The 24,123-nt window shown below is 51.4% G+C and overlaps 1 long non-coding RNA gene across 1 annotated transcript in view; it reads left to right on the top strand.

Annotated features, from left to right (window-relative positions):
* Positions 1-9,274, top strand: part of LOC129648571 (uncharacterized) — a 157,940-nt gene extending 148,666 nt beyond the window's left edge. The window contains exon 3 of the long non-coding RNA XR_008712791.1: positions 8,018-9,274. This is a non-coding gene — a long non-coding RNA (uncharacterized LOC129648571). The remainder of the gene's footprint in view (positions 1-8,017) is intronic.
* The last annotated feature ends 14,849 nt before the right edge of the window (positions 9,275-24,123 follow it).

The following is a 24,123-nucleotide window of genomic DNA, read 5'->3' as shown; positions in this document are numbered from 1 at the left end:
CGGGATGTAGGAAGGGAATGTGGAAGCCTTGGAAATGGCCAGGGGGAGCCCCAAAGCCCTAGATTCTTTGCCCAGGAATCTGTTCAGTGTCTCTGGGGACAGACCAGGCCCCTGAGCTCCTTTCCTCTGTGATAGCCCTGGTGCAGGGCAACTGGATTTCTCCACTTTGTTCCAAGCAGGTGCATGAAGTGGACTGGAAGAATCCCGGGGAAGGGAAGGGCAGGAGCTGGGAGGCTCCATCCCCCTGAGCCGTTGCCTCTTAAAGACCCACAGGGAGTTCGCCTCTCCTGTAGGACAGTGGTTTTGGCATCAGGGGCCGGTTTCTTCATGGACCCAGGTTGGGTGGGTGGATGGTTTGGGGATGATTCAGGCACGTTGCATTTTTGTGCACTTTATTTCTCTTATTGTTGCATCAGCTCCACCTCAGACCATCAGGCATTCAATCCTGCAGGTTGGGGGCCCCTGCTAAGAGAGCCCGACGCATACCTGTAACCCATCTTCCCATCCGGGTGGCCCAGTGGGGCTGACACGGGTGGGACCTGTTCATTCTGTAGCTGTGAGCCTCTCTTGTCCCCTGCTCCTCTGTCCTCCACTCCTCTCTCTCTTACCACCTCACCTCCTTCCCATCCTCCTTTTTAAATTTTTTCCTTCCTCTTCCTCTTCCCCTCTGCTTCCCCCAGTGACATCCTGGACTTCGCGATTTGGGCCAAAGGAAATAAGGAAATGCTTGGCTCAGCCTTTCGGCCAGGCAGGCTGGGGATGAAATAATGAAGGAAAAAGACGGTCCCAGCAGGAGAGAGAACTTACACGTGACCGCATCCTTCTTTGCAAGAAGTCAGAGCATCAACCTGTTCAGCTCTGTGTCTTGCTCAGCGGCTGGTTTCTCATTAGATTCTCTCCCCTCTTTCCTCTCTGACCCGGGTAGGGACCACCAGCCAAGCTTATTATCAGGACAGCTTTCGAGATGGGAAGTCTCTCCTTGCTCAGAGTGCATCCCTGTGGGAGGATTCTGGTCTCGGTGCCTGGGGAGTTTACCAATTGGATGCAGAATGGAGGCTCCCCGTTCCTAAACTGGCCCCATGCAGGATCACCATTTTTACCGAGACGGTGCTTCTTGTCCAGTGAGTTCATGTTTATAGCGTTGGGTGGGAGCCGGCTCATTTTGTGCTGGCTTCATGAGCGGAGGAGGCTGAGGCTTTGTGTGGTTATTCCTGGGAGACACCTTCTTGCAAGGTGTCCACCCTGTTCTGATGGGAAACAAGGTGACAGAGCCACCAGGAATTCCACGCCAGCCAGTCACCCGTCTGGCAGCTGGGATGTGCGTTCCCAGGTCTGCCCTGGTGAGCCTGGTGCGGTTTCTGCCTCAGGGCGTCTTGTGTCCTGGCTGTCGTTGGGACTCAGGTGTATCGCTACCTTCTTCTTCTTCTCTCCTCTGGGCTCTCTGGCCCTTTGCAACACGCAGCGGTTCTCAACACCCGCCACCCATCGGAATCAGCAGCACGGCTCTAACTGCTGTCTCATTCCGCCCTAAGCGATGCCAGCTTCCCCAGGCTGGGCCGAGCCCCAGGCATGGGAGTTTTGAAAAGCTTGCCAGGTGATTCTCAGGTGCAGCCGAAGTCAAGAAAGGGCTGCATCTTGGGGCAGTGATTGTCTGTGGGAGGGATTCTGCTGTTCCCCATCCCCCACCTCCCAATGCCAGACAGACGCCAGCGTCCGAGATGTTTTCAGTGGTCACGCTGAGCGGGGCTGCTCCTGGCTTCTCCAGGCTGGAGGCCAGGGGTGTAGTTGAGCATCCTCCAGTGCCTTGGACTTCATCCCAGTGCCAGCCCCCCAACCCCAACCAAGAGCAGCCAGCAACCCTCTTCTCTAGGTCTGTGGGGAAGCAGATGGTGCATGCCCTGATTGACAAGCTCAGTTTCCTATATGGTGCAAGAAGGTCATCACGGACATAGTGGCTTGAAACCACACTCCCTTCTTCTCCCACAGTCTCTTTCATCAGCCACTTTCACTGGGTGGAAGTCAAAGTGTCGGCAGGGCTGTTTTCCTTCGGGAAACTCTCGGGAAGGGTTCATTTCCTGGCCTTTCTAGCCTCTGGAGATCGCCTGCTTCCCTTGCCTCCTGCTTCCTGCCTTGAAACACTCCCTCCAGCTTCCCGCTTCTGTTGGGACACCTCCTGCTCCTTCTTCTGTGTCACACCCCCCTCCGCTCCCCTCTTATTAGGACACTTGTGAGTATACGTGTCCCCTCTCCCCCAGTCATCCAAGACATGTGTCCCCTCTCCCCCAGTCATCCAAGACAATCTCTGCCTCTCAAGATCCTTGACTTGTTCACACCTGCGCAGTCTCTTTTGCTCAAAGGTAACAACATTCACAGGTTGCAGGGGTATTAAGACGTATCTCTGGGGGCTGATAGTCAGCACGTCAGGCTTCCCAGGGGGCACAGTGGTAAAGAACCTGTTGGCTGCCAATGGAGGAGAAGCAAGAGATGTGGGTTCCATCCCTGGGTCGGGAAGATCCCCTGGAGGAGGGCATGGCGACCCACTCCAGTGTTCTTGCCTGGAGAGTCCCAAGGACAGAGGAGCCTGGAGGGCTACAGTCCGTGGGGTGGCAGAGAGTCAGACACGACTTGAGCTTGCATGCACACACATTCAGCTTTTCACAGGGGTCCTCTTCTTCCTTTCCTGGTCCCCAGTTTTTCTCCAGGGGTTGTTCCACCTGTAGACTCTTAACATGCATTCTCCTTCTGTCCTGGGTGTTTTCAGAGAGGCAGGGTCTGAAGGGCAAGGCGGCGTGTTGGAGTCCTGTCTAACCAGCTCCTAGTGGCCATAGCAACGGGCAGGAAAACATTCGAGTGGGAAAAGACCGGTGCGGTGGGGGGTGGGGTGGGGAGCGGGGTGGAGGCAGGTGGGGAGGGGACCCGGCCCTGGAGTTAGCAGCTGCCTTAACCTGGAGAATGATGCTGGGGGGAGAGGCAGGGAAGCCGAACCGGTGTCTCAACCACCATCAGCTTCCTAACCCCCCCACCCCGCCCCCGAGTCTGGGTTTCTAAGTGATCTTTCAGATCTCCAGGTGCCCGCTAATCTGCTGGCCCAGTGCCTTTCTCTAGGCTAACAGAGGTGTGTCTTTGGCCAAATACGAACGCTAGACCCAGAAGGGTTTGGTGTGGGGCGAGGGTGTGTCTGGCTCTGCTGAGGCTGGTCCTAACCTCGTTCTCCTCCCCTGGGTGGAGGCTCTCATTTCCACCCTCCCCTCCCCAACCCTCAGCCCCCTTGGCTGGGTCTGTGGGGTTGGGATGAGTCCGGCGGTGGGGGAGCCGTGCTGTGTTTGGCTTTTTGTTTTGTTTTGCGCATGCCTCCCGACGTTCCCCTCTGTGTTTAATGTCCTGGTGCCGAGTGCATGCGGTTGCCCGGAGACGAGAAGGAAGTCCCCGAGTGATTCACCGGCAGCTGCCAATTCATTTGCTCGCCCTGTGCGTCTCCCTGGGGAAAGGCCTTCTCCCTGGTCCTCTCCGGTTCAGCTCAGACGGCTGCTGGTGTCTGAGGAGGGGAAATGTGGAAACCAGAAAGTTTAGCAGGACTTTGGGGCTGTTGGGGGCGTTTCGGGGTCCCAGGGAGAGTGTCTGGAGGGAGAGACTTCCGGTCTCCCTCTTGGCCGCCTGGAGCCCCAGGGTGCCTCTGTGAAGGCTGCTGCGCTGGGTTTTGGGGCGCTGACTCCTGCCTGCACACTCTCTCCTTCTGCAGTGCTCCTGCAGGCAAACATCTTGAAGCATCTTCTCCCTCCCCAAGGCGCTTATGGTGACGTCTTGCCGTCTCTGACTGTCAGCACCCCTCTCTCTGGCTTCATCGCAGCCCACACATCCCCACCCGGGGTTTAGCCCAAGCTAAAGGAGAGCTCCTTCGTGCCAGGCTGAGCCGTGACCTCTCAGGACCATGGAGGGGCAGAGGGGCCGGTTGGTCCTCCTGCACCCAGAGTCCTCCGTGCACGTCCCTCTGATGCTGAGGTCCTTCCGGCCTCAGCTGGGTCAGTTGTTGCCTCTCTGCTGTGGCCCACAGGAGTGGAGCGTGCCTGTCTGGTTTCTGTCTGCCTTCTCAGCATCTCATCCCACGTGGTGCTTGTGAACGAGCAGATTTGCAGGTGATTTCTCATGGGCTGGCGGTGATGGAGTCAGAGATGGGGGAGCCCAGATTCATCTGCATTCGTGACTGTGTGTGGGCTTAGACTCTCAGTCATGTCGGACTCTGTGCGACCCCATGGACTGTAGCCCGCCAGGCTCTTCTGTCCAGGGGGATTCTCCATGGAAGAACACTGGAGTGGGTTGCCATGCCCTCCTCCAGGGGATCTTCCCAACCCAGGGATTGAACTCGTTATCTCCTGCGTTGGCAGATGGACTCTTTACTGCTGAGCCACCTAGGAAGCCCAATGCTGCTTCTAAAAGCAGTATTTTAGTTAAGGGGGCGAAAAGGCCTATTTATACTGTTCAAGTTTCCCTGGTGGCTCAGAAGGTAAAAAAAAAAAAATCCACCTGCCAATGCTGGTCACCCAGGTTTGATCCTGGAAAGATCCCTTCCCAACCCAGGGATCTAACCCAGGTCTCCCACATTGCAGGCGGATTCATTATCAGCTGAGCCACGAGGAAAGCCCATGAATACTGGAATGGGTAGCCTATCCCTTCTCCAGAGGAACTTCCCGACCCGGGAATTGAAAGGGGGGTCTCCTGCATTGCGGGTGTATTCTTTACCAGCTGAGCCACCAGGGAGGGTCTCGGCAATTTTAAGATGAGGAAGTCCCCTGAGGGCGTTTCGTGGTACTCAGTGTATTTGTGGCTCAGAAACGGGGAGTTAGGTGGGGGAGTGGGAAGCGAGGAAAGCATAAGTCCAAGTCCATCTTCACACATTTACAGTCTGCAGTGCAGAAGGGAAATGCGTTACATTGTATTTTTCCACTTCCTCCCCTATGCACTCTGGATCATCTCCTAATTTGTTGTTAAGGGTCTCTTGAGAAGCGGGTGACAGAGGATGAGATGGTGGGTTGGCATCATGGACTCAATAGACACGAGTTTGAGAAAACTCTGAGAGACAGTGAAGGACAGGGAAGCCTGGTGTGCTGCAGTCCATGGGGTTGCAGAGAGTCAGAGACCTGAGTGACTGAACAGCAACCTGTGAAAGCAGGGGGAAGTTCCAGCTGAAGTGACCATCAGGCTTAAGGACCAGGTGCCTGTCATCCTGTACGGAGCAGCGTGGCCCCTCTGTGCCTCAGTTTCTTCATCTGTAAAAACGGGGTGATCTGACCCCTCCATGCTCCTGCCCCCATGGCTTGCAAGCTGAAAAACAGAACTGTCCAGAACCGTTCTTCTGAGCTGTATTTGGTTTTTAAAATCAGCCATGGTGTAGTGGTAAGGCTTGTGTGAGGGTTCCCAGCAATGATTCAGTGTACAGATTGGTCGCTCAGTCGTGTCCGACACTTTGCGACCCCATGAATCGCAGCACGCCAGGCCTCCCTGTCCATTACCAACTCCCAGAGTTTACCCAGACTCACGTCCATCGAGTCAGTGATGCCATCCAGCCATCTCATCCTCTGTCGTCCCCTTCTCCTCCTGCCCCCAATCCCTCCCAGCATCAGGGTCTTTTCCAATGAGTCAACTCTTCGCATGAGGTGGCCAAAGTACTGGAGTTTCAGCTTTAGCATCAGTCCTTCCAAAGAAATCCCAGGGCTGATCTCCTTCAGAATGGACTGGTTGGATCTCCTTGCAGTCCAAGGGACTCTCAAGAGTCTTCTCCAACACCACAGTTCAAAAGCATCAATTCTTCAGTGCTCAGCTTTCTTCACAGTCCAACTCTCACATCCATACATGACTACTGGAAAAACCATAGCCTTGCCTAGATGGACCTTTGCTGGCAAAGTAATGTCTCTGCTTTTGAATATGCTATCTAGGTTGGTCATAACTTTCCTTCCAAGGAATAAGTGTCTTTTAATTTCATGGCTGCAGTCACCATCTGCAGTGATTTTGGAGCCCAGAAAAATAATGTCTGACACTGTTTCCACTGTTTCCCCAGCTATTTGCCATGAAGTGATGGGACCAGATGCCATGATCTTCGTTTTCTGAATGTTGAGCTTTAAGCCAATGTTTTCACTCTCCTCTTTCACTTTCATCAAGAGGCTCTTCAGTTCTTCTTCTCTTTCTGCCATAAGGGTGGCATCATCTGCATATCTGAGGTTATTGATATTTCTCCTGGCAATCTTGATTCCAGCTTGTGCTTCTTCCAGCCCAGCATTTCTCATGATGTATTCTGCATATAAGTTAAATAAGCAGGGTGACAATATACAGCCTTGACGTACTCCTTTTCCTATTTGGAACTGGTCTGTTGTTCCATGTCCAGTTCTAACTGTTGCTTCCTGACCTGCATATAGGTTTCTTAAAAGGCAGGTCAGGTGGTCTGGTATTCCCATCTCTTTCAGAATTTTCCACAGTTTATTGTGATCCACACAGTCAAAGGCTTTGGCATAGTCAATAAAACAGAAATAGATGTTTTTCTGGAACTCTCTTGCTATTTCCATGATCCAGCGGATGTTGGCAATCTGATCTCTGGTTCCTCTGCCTTTTCTAAAACCAGCTTGAACATCTGGAAGTTCACTGTTCACGTATTGCTGAAGCCTGGCTTGGAGAATTTTGAGCGTTACTTTACTAGCGTGTGAGATGAGTACAATTGTGCAGTAGTTTGAGCTTTCTTTGGCATTGCCTTTCTTTTGGATTGGAATGAAAATTAACCTTTTCCACTCCTGTGGCCACTGCTGAGTTTTCCAAATTTGCTGGTATATTGAGTGCAGCACTTTCACAGCATTATCTTTGAGGATTTGAAATAGCTCAACTGGAATTCCATCACCTCCACTAGCTTTGTTCATAGTGATGCTTTCTAAGGCCCACTTGACTTCACATTCCAGGATGTCTGGCTCTAGGTCAGTGATCACACCATCGTGATTATCTGGGTCATGAAGATCTTTTTTGTACAGTTCTTCTGTGTATTCTTGCCACCTCTTCTTAATATCTTCTGCTTCTGTTAGGTCCATACCATTTCTGTCCTTTATCGAGCCCATCTTTGCATGAAATGTTCCCTTGGTATCTCTAATTTTCTTGAAGAGATCTCTAGTCTTTCCCATTCTGTTGTTTTCCTCTATTTCTTTGCGTTGTTTGCTGAGAAAGGCTTTCTTATCTCTTCTTGCTATTCTTTGGAACTCTGCATTCAGATGTTATATCTTTCCTTTTCTCCTTTGCTTTTTGTTTCTCTTCTTTTCACAGCTATTTGTAAGGCCTCCCCAGACAGCCATTTTGCTTTTTTGCATTTCTTTTCCATGGGGATGGTCTTGATCCCTGTACACTGGAGACAGGGATTCAGTGTACAGAGTTCCTTGAACAGTATGAGTTAGTCACTTAGTCATGTCCGACTGTTTGCGACTCCATGGACTATAGCCTGCCAGGCTCCAGTCTCCATGGAATTCTCCAGGCAAGAATACTGGAGTGGTTTGCCATTTCCTTCTCCAGGGCATCTTCCCAACCCAGGGATCGATCCCGGATCTTCTGCATTGGCAGGTGGATTTTTTACCATCTGAGCTGCGAAGGAAACTTGAACAGTATAAACAGGCCTTTTCCCCGCCTTAGCTAAAATACTGCTTGAAGGAACGTTGGGCCTCCCAGGTGGCTCAGCAGTAAAGAATCTGCCTGCCAGGGCAGGAGATGTGAGTTCGATCCCTGGGTTGGGAAGATACCCTTGGAGAAGGAGATGCAACCCACTCCATTATTCTTGCCTGGGAAATGTCATGGACAGAGGAGCCTGGCGGGCTACAGTCGTTGGGGATCACAAAGAGCCGGACACAACCGAGCAGCTGAAGAATGACAACAGTGTTCTATTCGGTAGCTAGGACATTCTGGATTAAAGGCAGTAAGGTGATGTTCATTGTTGAAAGACCTCCATTGAAAGGACAGAATGCAGAATCTCACTGTGTTGCTGTTTTTTTGTCCACAGGCCTGGGAGTCAGGACAGGTGGAGAACTGTTCCTCTCGCCCACAGTCCCCACCAGGAACCTCAATGTAACCATGAAGACCCCAAGGAGCTAAGATGGGACCTTCTCTTAAGAGGCAAGTGCTCTGGATTGGAATGAGAAGTCTCCTTTTGGAGAATGGACTTCCCTGGTGGCTCAGTTGGTAAAGAATCTGCCTGCAACAGAGGAGACCCAGGTTCAATCCCTGGGTCAGGAAGATCCCCTGGAGAAGGAAATGGCTACCCACTCCAGAATTCTTGTCCCATGGACAGAGGAGCTTGGCAGGTTACAGGTCCATGGGGTTGCAAAGAGTTGGATGCAACTGAGTGACTAACACACACACGCTTTCTGGAGGCTAAAGGAGCTTCTGGATTTAAGAAGATGGTTGAGGAGAAAGCAAAGAACCTCAGCCTGAGGAATCCTGTCTGTGTTGACCTGTGTGAACAGGAGGCCACCTCCAGCTGAAGGGGAAGCCATGATCCTGGACCTTATAACTCCTTCTTCTGGTGCCTGGTCTTCAGACTGCCCCCCACCAGTCCTCGGAAACCAGAGGGTTTTCTCCTGCATTCTTTCATTCTCCCCACCTCCCACGTCTGCTGAGCCTTTGGACTCAGCAGTTCTCTTTTACTCCATCACTTCTCAGCTGGATATAGAGTAAATAGTTCACTACACATAAGTCAACTGATCTTACATTTTGCTCCTTCTGAAAAGGCTGGTGTTTGCACGTTGCTGTACAAGCAGCCTTGGAAGAGCATCCCTCCTCATGTATGTGTGTGGGGTCTGGCCCCACAGGCTCCAACATGATGCAGGTCTGTGCAGAAATTCTTCAGGCTCTAAAGATGCTAGGGTGTTGGAGGGGCCCTCACAGGGAGCTGGATCCTGAAGGCTGGCGTCACCCACGTTCACCTTCTTGGTTTGTATTGCACACAGGTGCACGTCTGGAGGAGCAGAACACGGGCACGTCTTCTGTTGACACAGATGCGTGATCAGCTCCCAGCGGGGCAGTCGGAGTCCACGTCAGAACACCGTGCTTCGTTACAGACTATCCAGTGGCCAGAGTTGATGGTGTTTCTAGAGGACCCCTTCTTTCCAGTGTGTCCGGACCATAGATGGGGCCCCACAAAACCCAAGTCCTGTTGATGAAGTGAACCTTTTCTGTTGAGAACAAAAGAGCTCATGATGAAACAAAAATAATACAGCCACTGGAAACAATGGAAAATAGACTGTGGGATGTGTGTGTGTGTGTGTGTGTGTGTGTGTGTGTGTGTCACACGTTTGTATAGAATAAGAGCCAAGAAGAAAATTTCTGCATCTTAGCTAGACAGACTAAGAGCTAAAAACTCTTGGGGTGGTGTTGTCTGGAGAGTGAAGGAGTTGGCTGGAAGACTTCCTGAAATTCCTTTGACCTCTAGGGTCCCGTAAAATATCAGGGGTGTGTAAATTGGGCCAAAGTGTGTGCTTTCTGTCTGAAGTCTCCTGGATAACCTTCGAGGTCAGCTCAGATGCTGTTGACTTGGAACTCCCCTCCCCCAATTCCCTTCCCTTTCCAGACACGGGCTTTATCTGGGATAAGGCGGCGGAACTTGGTAGTGGTAGCGGGGGAGAGAGAAGGAGGTTGCGCTAGCCACAGTTTGGGGGTGCTCACGACAAGTGAGAACAACCAGGAGGCAAATTACAGGTTCTTCCCAGGTGAGTTAAAGCCAGGCTTTCAGGATCGCATGCCATCCTGAAGTTGTTGCTTCTTGTCAGAGGATCAAGGCTTTATCTCTTCTGCTGAAAGACAGGCTTAAGCATCTCATCTAACCCTGCTCACCTTGTGTGGTGGCCCCGGCGGGAGGTCATCACCTACTAGGGTAGAGATGAGCATCAAGCATCCAGAAAAGACTGTCATTTCACACCTGTCGAGATAAAGACCCAACCTCCTGCACGAGTGTCTTTCCCTCTGTCCTGAATTTCTGTGCCTTCACTGCCGTTGAAGGAACACTGGCCGGCTCCTGGGGTGTCATTTTTCTTTTTTTTTTTTTGAAAAAAGAACTCATTTCAGATGTTTCCTTCATTTTTATATCCCACATGTGGTCATTGGTTCCAGAAGAAGTCCCACTGTGGTGCCAAAAGCAGAAGTTTCCTCTTTTTCCCTCTTTTCTTCTCTTCTCATCCACGTCGAATCCCAGATCCCCAGAGCCTGAAGGGGTCTAGAGCATCGCTCTTATCTAGATCTACCCTTGACTAGTGCAGGCATCCCGTTTCCAGCATCCGATGCGGGATGGGCAGGCCGTGGGGGAGGCAGCCTTTCTGGCAGCTTGAGAGAGACCTGGGAGAGAAGGTTGGATGATGTTCAGCCTTACGGGCGACAGCAGAATTCCAAGGAGTACTTCATCCACATGTGTCAATTTCTTCATCCGATAGCAAGCCAAAGGCATCTCATTTCTGGGTCCAGCTGTGTGTCTTACTCTGATAAAAAAGCAGAGAGTGGGGAGACAAGGAGACCTGAGTTTTTGTCCCAGAAGTCCTGCTTCCCAGCTCTTTCCATGTAAAATGAGGGAGTCACATCACACATTCCCCAAAACCCCTTCTAGCCATGCCATCCACAGTGTTGCCATATGGAAGGATAGAGTTCATGACTTAAAAGATTTGCTATTTTTTTTTTCTCTCTGGCTCAAGTCCTAGCCTTAATTTCTTTTTCCCTTAAGTTTTTAAAAAGTATCCAGCAGTTGTTTGTCTTGATGATTTATTTTTTGGTTGCATCTCATGGCGTGTGGGATCTTTGTTCCCTGACCAGGGATTGAACTCTCACCTCTTGCAATGGAAGCAAAGAGTTTTAACCACTGGACCTCCAGGGCAGTCCCCGGGTTAATTTCAGCTTGCTCCAAGGTCATGTATAAGTCACTCAAACCTTTTTCTCCAGGTCTCAGTTTTTCCCATCAATAAAATGGGAGAGGAAGGGGGTGGTCTTAATGGTCCTCCAAGTTCTCCTCCCATGTGTCCCGTTCTAAGCCTTGTCTGACGCAGCCCATGGCTGACGGGTAACTCTTGCTTTGCCTTCGGCCACACCAGCCGAAGACAGGGCTGTCTTAGGAAGTCCGTTACCAACGGCTCCTTCAAAGCTGTTTGTGCTTGTCAGTGCACCGAGCAGGAATTTGTCGAACGAGAAGGCAAACAGACACAGACTGATGACGGGCCGGGGGGAGGGGGACCGCTGTTTGCCCGGGGTGACTGGGAGGCAGAAAAAAAACCTGCCTGCCGTCTTGACCAATAAATAAAAACTGGGAGCTCTGCGTGGCTAAAACTGTAGGGGATTTATTAGTTTGCTCAGTGAAAGGCAAATATTAAGCCTTAAGTTGGCCCGGCCTGGGACTTGCCTTTTGGCATTTGTATGCCGTCCGGCACCAATCACTGTGTACTCCAGGTTATCGGGTTCTGTCGAAGGGTTTTTTTAAAAGGATTTTTTCCGTCTCCTTCTTCTTTCCTTCCTCCTTGCCTGCCCCCTCGCCCCCAGCCCCCAGCTCCCACCTTCTCCGATGGCTCAGCCCTGGGCTTCGGCGAGGCGGGGAAAACAGTATGGAAGCCTTTTCGTCCTGGGTGTGAAGCGCCTGTGTTCAGGGCTCCAGCTGCCCAGGGGGTTTACCGTGACCGTGGCTCGGGGCTGCAAACTCGCCAGGTGGTCCCTGGGGGGTCTCCTCCCTCCTCCGCCCTGAGCGCTTCAGAAGTCAGGTCCCAGGCTGTTGGGCGAAGCTCGTGCCTCTCATTAAAATAAGCATCACCACCACTGGAAAAAAGACACAGACCTCCTGGTTTCTAACTTTTTCACAGTGAACACGTGATTTCAGCCTGAAATGCCCAATGGTGAACTGACCGGGCTTGTCACTCTCCACGTGAGACCGGCTGGGACCTGGGACACTGCTGTACCTAGACAGCATCTCCTCCAGCAACAAAAGACAAAGAGACTGTAAGGACTAGACATGACTGTGATGTGCAGCTGGGGCAAATGCTGGACAATAACATAACAGAAAGACTCAAAAGCCAACTGCCACTTTTGAGGCACCTGGAGCAAAAGCAGGGGGTGGAGAGAAAACGCAGGGTCCTGCACGCGTCCCCTGCACACAGCACCTGCCAGGTTTGCCCACCCAGGCCCCGCTCTGCCTGACCCCTGACTTGCCTCCTGCCCTCGCCCCATGGAAGGAGCCAGCTCCCTCCACTTGGGGAACAAGCAAGGGGGCCTGTTACTTGTTTTCATTGCCCACTGCTGTAGCAGGAGCCCAAATAAAGCTTGCCTGAATTTCTTGTCTGGTCTGTCATCAATTGCTGTTGATCGGGTAAGGCCAAGAACCCATGGAGATATCCAGTCCCCGGGGGATGGACAGACACCCAGTCTCTCCAGTTTCCAAGAATGAGCCTCAGTGGAACCAAACTAGCTGGCATGTTCTTTACCCTATGCTGGAAACATTTTCAGTCTGAAGCGCTGCAGCTCCAGGTACCCAGGCAGAGATCCACGTGCCCAGGCAGAGATCCAGGTACCCTGGTAGAGATCCAGGCACCCAGGTAGAGATCCAGGCACTCAGGTAGATATCCAGGTGCCCAGGTAGAGATCCAGGTGCCCAGGCAGAGATCCAGGCACTCAGGTAGAGATCCAGGTGCCCAGGTAGAGATCCAGGTGCCCAGATCGAGATTCAGGTACTCAGGTAGAGATCCAGATATCCAGATAGAGATCCAGGTACTCAGAGATCCAGGTACTCAGGTAGAGATCCAGGTACTCAGGTCTCCTTGATGGTGGTCCCTGATACCCACCCGCTGTGGGGTACAGCATACCAATGCACTTTGCTCCATGTCAGACGCCCAAGGCCCTTTCCTAGGCCACCCTGCTAGCCATCCGTGGAGAAGACTTGGTCCCAGCCCACCCGGATGTAGCAGTTCCCCACTACTACTCATGCGGTCAAGAGCTGGGAAATGTTCTGGAATTGCTTAATTAGGAAAGCTCCTTTCACACTCCAGTGGTGATTTTTGATTGAACTCAGCATGAGTTTTAATCCTCTGGCAGTTCTTCCTGGATGAGTCTATGTTGGGGAGCCAGGCTACTGAAATCCTGTGCATCCTTAAAGGTCGTTTCAAATGCTGCCTGCTCTAGGAAGCCTTCCTGGGTTTATTATTCCCTCTCAATCAGTTGTGACCTCCCACTCTGTCACATTCTCTGAAAGCATCTGGCATTGGCTAGGGACCCCAATAGGAATAAGTTTGAAAGTAAGAGGTGACCCAGTTTCTGCTTTTATGAGAGAAACAGCATATTGAGAGAAAAAAAGTTTAAAACAAGTTCAGAATAAGCACAGTAAATGACACACAAAAAGTGCTATGGTAAGGAAAGGGTGATCAGCGTTTTGGGGTCCCTAGCCAAAGCCAAGGTCATTGGAGACCTGCAGTTCAGAAGTCTTGAGTCGTAGCCTCATGGCTTTTACCCGGTAGGTATACAAGGAAGATGTGGAGTTGATTTTCCCTATTCATGATCTGTTACTGTATGTCCCACTAAACTTGCCTGGTGTTTTTTTGTTTTTTTTTTTGTTTTTTTTTTGACTGCCTATTAATCAATAAAGTGTTTCCTGAACAGCAGAAAAAATGTGCTTGTTCCTTGATTGGTTGGTTTTTCTGCAGAATCTCTTCTTGAAATAGAATATGCCTGCTTTTTGCCAGTTATCTGAGAGCTAGGGCCATTTTTAGGGGCTTCCCAGGTGGCACTGTTGGTAAAGAACCCTGCTGCCAATGCAGGAGACATAAGAGACACAGGTTTGATCCCCGGGTCAGGAAGATCTCCTGGAGGAGGGCATGGCAACCCACTCCAATATTCTTGCCTGGAGAATTCCATGGACAGAGGAGCCTGGTGGGCTACAGCCCATAGGATCACAGAGAGTCAGACACGACTAAAGCAACTTAGCATGCATGCAGAGTGATTTTTAAGATAGGAAAGAAAAAATTTAAATCAGAAGTTTAGATCAGAATTTCTAAAGAATTTCACTGTGTCTAATAGGGAGAGAAATGGAAGAAAAGCACAAGACATGTGGGATGTCCTTTGCCTTTAGGATCTTACAGTCTGGTTGGACAAGAACCACACATATAAAACCATCAATTACATTTGCCAAATAAACTCACGGTTAGTACTCCTGGAGAATCTGGGTGGATGATGCTGCCTGCCTACTCTCCATCCCATCATGAATGTTTCCAGCAACAGAGAAGTTGGACAATGGTCACCAAAGGGGATGGACTTCCTAGGTCCAAGGGCACACACTCCTGAGGAATGGTCCTTCCTAGGTCCAAGGGCTTAACATTGGAGGACAGAAAGCAAAGGAAGAGACATCACTCTAGAGCAAGCAGACCCAAGGAAAGAAGAGACTGCTCCCATTTGTCATCTGATTAACCAGCCTTTCTGTGGGGCGGGGAGCAGAAAGATAGGCAGAAGTTTCTGTTTTGGGGAAGAGAAGAACTCAAAGACCACCCCTTCTTCTTCACACTGATGAGTAAAGTTAGAATTTGGACGAAGTGGGTGTCATCTGTGGGCTCTGGTCACCAGGACCAATATCAAACGTTCAAGAAATGATAAGACACTTGGCCAAGCAAAACCAAGCAGTTCAGAAAATAATGCACGCAGACACGGAGAACAGACAGGTGGGCCCAGGGAGGGCAGGGGGAGGGTGGGGTGAATTGAGGGAGTAGCGTTGACACATAAGCACTGCCATGTGTAACAGAGAGAGCTAGTGGGGAGCTGCTGTATAGCCCAGGGAGCTCACCTGGGTGATGACCTTGCAGGGTGGGTGGGAGGGAGGCTCAGGAGGGAGGGGAGAACGCATACATGTAGCTGATTCACTGTTCATTGTACATCAGAAACTAACACAACAGAGTAAAGCAATTATACTCCAAAAAAAGAAAAGAATACAGCCCGATGTCTTACAGGGCGATAGGGTTTGAAAGCTCTTGGCAATGCTTCTCACATGAATCTCACAGCAACGTTGTTAGATGGTATTAAGACCTTGTTGTCATGGGTGATGAGAGTTAGGTGAGGGAGATTGAATGACTCGCCCTAAAGCACATCCTGTAAGGTCCCTGCCCTAAGGACAGTGTCGCAGTTTCTCTGTGCATACTGTATCAGTCACGGCAGGCTGCTGTGAGAAAACAGCCCAGAATCCCCGTTGCTTTGTCTAAGGCATCGTCCCCGTTCATTCCTCAGGAGGATGTTTGTTGGAGGATGTGTGTTGGCGGTTGTGGAAGCAGGATGCTCTTTTTCATGCACATATTCAGAAACCCAGCTTCCTGCCTTCCGGCACCACCTGAGCTCTAGCAGTAACACTTCTGGGGAGTATCTTAGCCTCATCTTTGAGCGGCTTCATAGGGTTTAGATGAGTTATTCCAGGTGTGGCAAAAGAATGACGCCAGGGACACAGTGTTCAATAAACATGGGCTTTTAGCTCTATGCTGGGACCTGTCTGCCATGACTCTGGGCTCACGAGATCTCTGCATCTGTGTGGGAAAAGACTTCAGCTGCGAGCTCCACCGCAACGTCTGTGTTTCCCCAACGTGAACAATCTCCCCAGCTCTGGCAAGCTCTTTCAGCTACATGGTTTGTTTTAAGGGTCTAGAACTGAGTTGCAGTGAAGAACATAGATGATAATCCCTGGATACTGGCCCTCGGAACAGTGATTCCACTTCCTGGGGCCCCTCAAGACCACATGAGCTTCATGTGACCCTAATACTGGTCAAGATTTTTCTCCCCAAGGCCAAGTTCTCTCCCGAAACTGCTGAGTGCCTCTACAAACCAAGGAAGCTCTGCAGAATAGTCTATCAGACGGACATATCGGGTTCATGGAAACTTTCTGTTGCTTTCTCCCCCAAGGGAGAGGAAAGTTCTGATCTCACAATCCAGGCAGCCTTTCTCCATTTTCACACCTAGATTTCAAATCACACCCTTCTCCTCCACTGCCGCCCAACAAGCTCCCCTCTCAGCTCTCCCCTCCTGCTGGGCGTGGGTTCTTGTAGCTACGAGACCTCCATCGCCCAAGATTTCTGGCACCGGCTCATGTGTTCCATCTTCAGCTCTGCTGGCACCGCCGGAGAATGGAAAGGCTGGTCTGTTTACAGGACGCGGGGCCAGAGCAGCATTAGAAACTAAGGAGCAAATAAAACGTTGTAAACACATTTCCTTTCCAGTAAGGAGTGTTCCTTGCTGGGTCCTTCAACAGGAACCATTTTTCTCATGTGTTTGGATTAACGCTCATGCTGAGCAATTACCCTGCCCAGGGAGGGGCTCCCTGTTTCCGTTGGCTATTTATTTTGATTTTGGGCACCTCTCCCCGCTCTGAGCATCACACACCTAATAGTAAAGAAACTGGGCTCCGTCTCGGGGCCCAGGGAGCAGCCCCTCCCCAGCCTTCCTCTGTCGTCTCTTCCATCACTCTTTCGGCTCCAGACAAGGTGAAGGCCTGGGTTGGGGGGGAGTTTTGCCCTGGGATGGAAGCCATTCTCCATGGAGAAGGAGGGAAGGAGGTGAAGCAGAGGAGAGAAATGGCTCCAGATAAAAGCTGGAACGTGCGCAAAGGGTTGTGTGCGGGTGACTGTCTCTCTGTGAAGGAAGGCTCTTCAGCAGAGCCTTCGTGTGAGTTTTCTGCAGGAGCCGAAAGCCATTGATCTCAGGTTTCCTGACTCCAGCAGGTAGCTTATTGTAAAACAGTTCATCCAGAGGGGAAAAAAACACCTTGTTTCAGCATTTTGATTTTTTTTTTTTTTCAGTGCTCTGAACCAGACTTGTAAGAAAGGATATAGAGAACACTCCTTCCCCCGCCCACCCCCAGCTCTGAAATAGATTTCACTGGGGGGGAAAAAGAACCAAACAACTTCCAACAATGATTAATCTTGTTTACAAATGCGTTGTGTTATGAAGGGCCCCTGTTTGCCGATTTTTTTAAAAAGAATTTTTATTTAAATATTTTTGGCTGTGCTGGGTCTTTGTGGCCGCGCCGGCTTTTCTGCAGTTGCAGTGGGTGGAGGCTTCTGTCACGTTGCAATGGTGTTTGGGCTTCTCCTAGAGGTGGCTTCTCTTGTTGGAGGCCCCGACTAGGCCTCCTAGAGGTGGGCTTCAGGAGCTGCGCCTCCCAGACTCTAGGGCACAGGCTCCATCGTTATGGCGTACGGGCTCAGCTCCTCTGCAGCACGTGGGATCTTCCCACACCAGGATTGAACCCGTGTCTACCCCCGAGCCACCAGGAAAGCCCCCTATTTACAGATTGTAACCCCCCTCCCCTTCCCCTCTGCCCCCCGTTTTCCTTCTGTGCCAGGGATGGAGGAGGGGAGGCCCGCCCAGTGCTGACGGTGGTCAGTGCGGGGAATCCTCACTTTAAGTTCACGTCACTTCCTAAATTCCTTGCCTTTGCCAGGTTGCCTCCATGAACTGATGTTCTTGGAGGTGCTGAATTCAGAGAGGCCCTGAAGAGTGAGCCGAGTGGTGCTGACTCGCAGACAAGTCATGGGATGACTCTGACTTCGGAGTCCTTAAGGTTGGACTCAGTGGAGGCATCAGGAAGAGGGTGGGGATGGAAGGCGGGGTCTGCCCCCCCACCCAACAGCTTCTCCATGAACCCCCCAGACTGCAAACGGCTTTCCCGACAGCCACCCCTACACCTCCTCCCAAAGACATCCCAGACGGGTCTCCAGCTCACCTGCCCTGGGCTTGACCTGGGTCATGAGTTGGTGACAAAGTGAAGGGCAAAGCGAGACCCTTTCCCCTCTGGTGGTTGTGGACTTTCTCACACCTTGTCTTCCGAGGGCAGAAGGGTTCTTCTTCCACGGGGTGTGAGACCCTCATCAATGAAACCCGGTTGGCATTGGAATGATCCTGGACATGCGTGATAATGAGTGAAACGTGCAGAACCATGTGCTGAGCCTGGATCCCAAGTGTGCTGCCGACCCTGTGCCTGGTGGAGGCGAGACTTGAGTAGGCTTTTCCAGAATCAAGGAGGAGGAACGTCTGAAGATCCACCCCCAAGGTGGTGCCCAGGTCCCCTCGAGAGCAATGAGAGATTCTTACTTAAAAAAAAAAAAAGATTAGTATTCGGCAATCTGATCCAGTGAGAGACCGTGGTCCTTGTTTGTGGACTTTGGTCTGGGGACCTCCGAGGTTCTGGTGGGTCAATTAAGCCACCCACCTCCCCTCGGCAAGTTGATGGTGAGCAGTGATGGATCGGGCCTCTGGTCTCCACCTGAAACAGGCTTCCCTAGAGAGTACCTACAGGGAGAGGAGGCCCGAGAAGGTGTCTGGGGAACGGGAGGAGGGCTCCAGAGCAGGCAGAGTGCTGCAGAAGCAGAATGCATTCGTGGTAGCGCTGTGCCTGCCGTCAGGGGTGGGCGCGCGTGCTCCGGGGTCAAGAATGCTTTGAATAAGAGGCGCTGGGGGTGGACCAGCCCTCCACGGGGCCTGCTGGGCTCTCCAGGGAGGGGAAGACTTCATCCGGGCTGCAGCCCATCCTCAGTTCCGCTCTATTTAGAACACTTTTCTCTTTTTTTTTGGTGGAAAGCAGATTGCAGAGGAGGAGAGCACCCAGCCAGGCGGGGAGGAGTCTGGTTCTGCCCTGGCTTCCAGAACTGGGGGTGGAGGGAGGGAGAGGTCAAGGCTGAGACTCAGGGCAGGAGGCACCAGCCACAGCCCGCCCCTGCCCCCCATCTCCTCCTCATCTGCACCTTTTCCCTCCAGCCTGGCAGGCAGCCCTTCTCTGGGCAGAGCTTACGGAGGCAAGGTTGCAGAGGGAGACCATTTCCACTCTTACAAGGTGAGATAGGCACGCGGCATTTTATTTTTTTCCCACAATATTTGAATGTATGTCATAGATTGTCCCATGCATTGTAACAAGACAATCACATTCTTGTTACAAAAACCAAAGTCCAAAGGCAAAGAGAAAAGCCTTCATGTTGTGCCTTTTTTAAGCATAAGCATTAGCTTCCAAGAAGCCCCCCAAAAGATTATTGGTCAGAGCGTCTAAACTACACTCTGAGCAACATCCTAGAATTTTCTGATTGAATTTATTATTTTTTAAAATTAATTAATTAATTTTAATTGGAGGCTAATTACTTTACAATACTGTGGTGGTTTTGCCATACATTGACATGAATCAGTCACGGGTATACATGTGTTCCCCATCCTGAACCCCCTTCCACCTCCCTTCCCATCCTATCCGTCAGGGTCATCCCAGTGCACCAGCCCTGAGCACACTGTCTCATGCATTGAACCTGGGCACTCGACATTTTAAATCCTGGAGTCCCTTTGACAGAAAGCCCCACTGAGGCAAAGACCCGCTTGGGTAAGGAATGCTGCCTGGTGGACTCCGTCCCCAGCCCCCTGCCGTGGAGCCCAGCAACGCAGGAGGCTCTGCCCACTGGGCTCCAGTTGGCATCTCCGACTTCCCTTCTCTGCTGGATTCTTTTGCACGATGGGCCAGAGTCACTCACCTTCTGGGGGGCAACTGTGAGATGAACGGCAGCTGTTCCTGGAGAACTTTGAAGCAGCAGTGTTCTGTACCTGATTGTGCATGCGTGTGTGTGTGTGTGTGTGTGTGTGCGTGAGTCGCTTCAGTTGTGGCTGACTCTGCGATCCTATGGACTGTAGCCCACCAGGCTCCTCTGTCCATGAGATTCTTCAGGCAAGAATACTGGAGTGGGTTGCCCTGCCCATCTCCAGGGGATCTTCCTAACCCGGGGATTGAACCCACAGTTCAAGTCTCTTAAGTCTCCTGCATTGGCAGGTGGATTCTTTACTATGAGTGCCACCTGAGAAGCCCTTTATAAGGATTATCCAGCCCCAAATGTCTATAGTGTCAAGATCGAGAAACTTTTTTTTTTTTAAACCTCCGCTGCCAGATTGAAGGGCTTCCCTGGTAGCTAGCTGGTAAAGAATCCTCCGGCAATGCAGGAGACCCTGGTTCGATTCCTGGGTCAGAAAGATCCCCAGGAGAAGGGAAAGGCTACCCACTCCAAGATTCTGGCCTGGAGAATTCAGTCCATGGGGACTATACAGTCCATGCGGTCGCAAAGAGTCGGACATGACTGAGCGACTTTCTGCCAGGCTGAAACAGACGTGAGCCCTCACCTCCCGGCTCCGCATCGCTTTATTTATCAAAGGGGAAAAAGAAATCTGTTATTTTTTCCAAGTGCATTTCCCCCTGTATCTTATCAAGAACCACCAAGTTCAGCACACCCTTGATTAGTCACTTCCATTAACAGTGTTTATTTTGGGGTTTGTGTTTATTTTTGAACGTGGTTGCCCTCATCCCCCTCTCTTCCTTATGCTCTTGTGGTGCCGGCCAGCTTTCCAGCACAATCTCGTCCACCCAGGTCCCCAGTCCCTGAACCCACTGGGCCAGCTCCTGAGCGGGGAGGGCAACCTCTCCGCCCACCCTCCCTCCTCTGGGGGACTGGGGCTTCCATTCCTGGAGTTTCTCTTAAAGCCGCAATCGGGCAGTTGTCCTCATCCCTCTGATTTCTCGGATACGCTTGAAAATCCTTTTCATTACCGACTCCACGGACCAGCCGACCCGTGACAGCGCCAAGCCTTTATTCCCGTTCCCGGCCGTCCGCATTCCGTGAAACCAAGGACGCTCAGTGGTTTCCTCCCCTGAGTCAGAGCAGGGAGATTTCTGACTTGTGGGTCTCTGCTGGGTCTCCGCACCCCTCCCCTCCTCACTGCCGGCGGGTCTCTGGGTTCTATTTAAGTGTTTCTGAGTCACGGAGAGCTGATCCCTGCCCCTCCCAAATGGCAGAGAGATTTTGGGGCTTATGACTGAGTACCCAGAGCTCCAGGGAGTCTCTGAACGGCTTTGGCGGTGGTGGTGGGGGTGCTTCCTCTTTGACTGAGCAGCCCCCCACCATCCCTGGTGCTCCTCCCCAGTTCCAGCAACCACCACGTTCCCCAGGAGGTGACCGACAGAGCCCCCTTCAGCCCAAGGAGTCCCTCCCCAATTTGGGAGGGTCTCATTGCTAGTGTTGGACCTAAGCACTGACCCAAATTTTGCAGAGAAAACCACGGTACAAGGACGCTTCCCGGCAGGCGAGCTGCTCAGAAGGCCCAGGTACCTTCCCCCTCCCCCATGCTCCTTCCTGGGACGTTTATTTGAATCCCACCAGGGAGGTGGCTACTTTGGGGTATTTATTTGTTTAAACATGGGTGGCTCCTCCAGAGGAAGGTGTCAGGTTTCAAGGTTGAAGAAAGGGTTGCAAACAGAGAGTGGGTGGTCTGGAGGAGAAGCAGGCCAGGGTAGGGGTCCCAGAGCCCAGCCTTTCTAGGTTTGTAGGTGAAACTGCTGAGCGGCTGTGGCCTCTTTCCAGCCCCAGTGATCTTCATCTGTAAGACTTGGGGAGGGGCATGTGTTCTGACTCGGGGACAGCCTTTTTGTAGATTGTTGAAAAGAGTATTTGGAAATCATGATGATTTAGGGGCAGTCCCTCCTATTAATTTATCCTGAGGGTTTTGATGACTTATCTGAGTGCCTGGGGAGGAGCGGGAGGCTGCAGGCTGAACTGGTTCTAACTGCAGCCCCACCTCCAGGATTCTGAAAGATTCGAAAGAACCAGGGCACTCGTGGAACGGCAGATGTTATGTTGTTATGTGCTCAGTTGCTCAGTCGAGTCTGACTCTTTGTGACCCCATGGACAGCAGCCCGACAGGCTCCTCTGTCCATGGGGATTCTCCAGGCAAGGACACTGGAGTGGGTTGCCATGCCCTCCTCTAGGGGATCTTCCCAACTCAGGGATCGAACCCGCATCTCCTGTGCCTCCTGCATTGCAGGCAGATTCTTGATCCGCTGAGCCAACAAGGGGAATGGCAGAGCCTCTTGCCTAAAATCTCTTGAGTTTGACCCGAACGACCAGCCCTGCCTTGTGTCCCAGGGCCAGCCTCCCTTTCGGATTAAACTGGCAGAAACGTATCTCTGATGAGTTTGGGGGGTTCCTATCAGCCCTGAACAACAGAGTTTGGAGTTTTGTATTCGGCAAGTAACAGTCAAAGAAAACAAAGCCGAGATGGAAGGAAACCCAGAGGTGCGTGAGATCGCTGCTCTCCGGTCCACGGCTCTCCCAAACCTGGAAGTGACACAAGGTAGGGTCTTCTCTCCGAGCCTCTCCCACAGCGTCTCCGCCAGGAACTGCAAAGCGCCAAGCAGCCCGCTGCCACTCTGCGCAAACTCACTGCGGGAAAAGAGGCGGGGTTTCGCCTGGGGGTGGGGGAAGCACCGGTGAGGTTTTGGAGACACAGGTCTGTCCAGTGAACGACACGGTTACATACAAGAGATCCAGTAGAGATAATAGAGAGTGGCTGCCTTCTGCTGTTCTAACAAGGGGAAGAGGAGACGGAATTCACAGGGCCATGCGGAATTATGGCTTCCCTGGTGGCTCAGACGGAAAAGAATCTGCCTGCAGTGCCGGAGACCCAGGTTCAATTCCTGGGTCGGGGAGATCTCCCGGAGAAGGGAATGGCAACCCACTCTAGTGTTCTTGCCTGCTGAAAAGAGGCGGGATTTTGCCTGGGGGGGAAAAGCACCAGGGAATCCCATGGACAGAGGAGCCTGGTGGGCTACAGTCCCTGCGCTTAGGTCAAACAACAGAAATTATCTCTAATACTGCAAGTGATGGCACCCAAAGACGCTGAAACATCCCCCCCCTTTTTTTTTAGCATTTGAAGGGAGAAGAATGCTATTTACCAAGTCTTTCTGAACAGAGAAAAAGACTGTCCCTAGATGAATAGCCTTATTAAGGAAACCTTGTTCGCAATTAGTGATGTAATGTGCATTCTGAAAAATTTAAGGCTGAAGGGGCCTGAGGTCTGCATCTTGTCTTGTTGTTGTTCAGTCGCTTCAGTCGTGTCCGACTCTTTGCAACCCCATGGACTGTAGCCCACCAGGCTCCTGTGTCTGTGGGATTCTCCCAGGCAAGAATACTGGAGCGGGTAGCCATTTCCTCCTCCAGGGGTCTTCTTGACTCAAGGATTGAAGACAGGTCTCCTGTATTGGCAGGCGGGTTCTTTACCAGTGAGCCACCAGGGAAGCCCATTTTACCTTGACATGTGTTTAAAAGATAAGATGGGTTGATGGATGGATAAATGCATAGATATGTGATGAAACATAGTGGAACCCTGACAATCACAGTGTCTAGGTGGGTATGCGGAAGACTTTCAAGTAAAATATTGGGGGAAAGCACCAAACCCTGGGCCACCCATGGTGATTCAGACTCAGTGAGTTGCCGATGAGGTCTAGGAATGTTTTGAGCTTTGCGAGAGATTCTGACAATGAGCCAGGTTTGTAGGGGCCCCCATGGAAGAGATTGGTTTTCCTCAAACTTGGATGCACACCAGAATCCCCTGGAGATTCTGTCAAAATGCCGAGTCTGACCCGGCAGGTCTGGGGGAGGGGGCCTAAGCATCTGCATTTCTCACGGGCTCCCAGGTGATGCTGATTCTGGCCATGCATGGACCACACCTGGGCAGGAAGGACGAGCAAGCTCGCCCAGGATCTTTGCTTCAGAGTAGTCCGGTGGGGCTCAGCGTGGGCTTCACTCTGGAATCGTCTGGGGAGCTTTAACATAAACTGATGCCTGGGTGCTGAGTCTCACGCCCAGAGACTCTGGTTTAGTAGGGCTGGGCGGCAGCACGGGCAGTGACACGTAAAGGCTCCTTAGGTGATTCTAATGTGCAGCCGCTGGTTTCATGTCACGAAGTGACGCCATGGAATATTAAATTTCAGGAAATGAACTTTTGCACAGAAGGATGCTGTGATGACACCCACGTGTGCAGAGGTTTTTCCAACCGTGAAGGACTTCGAACCCAGCCATCCCCTTTCCATCATAATGAGAACGACTGACAGCCAGCGGTGAGCATCAGGTGATTTTTGCTGTTCATGTCATCATCACAGTACCAATGAGGCAGGCATTAATATCCTATTTTATTTACTTAATTAATTTTTTAAAAGATTTTTTTAATGTGGACTATTTTCAAAGTCTATTGAATTCGCGACAGTGTTGCTTCTGTTTCTTTTTTTCACACACCCCAAGGCATGTGAAATTTTAGCTCCCCAACCAGGGA

Source organism: Bubalus kerabau, chromosome 4 (genome assembly GCF_029407905.1).
Source record: "Bubalus kerabau isolate K-KA32 ecotype Philippines breed swamp buffalo chromosome 4, PCC_UOA_SB_1v2, whole genome shotgun sequence".
Taxonomy (NCBI): Eukaryota; Metazoa; Chordata; class Mammalia; order Artiodactyla; family Bovidae; genus Bubalus; species Bubalus kerabau.
This window is presented reverse-complemented; position numbering and strand designations above follow the sequence as displayed.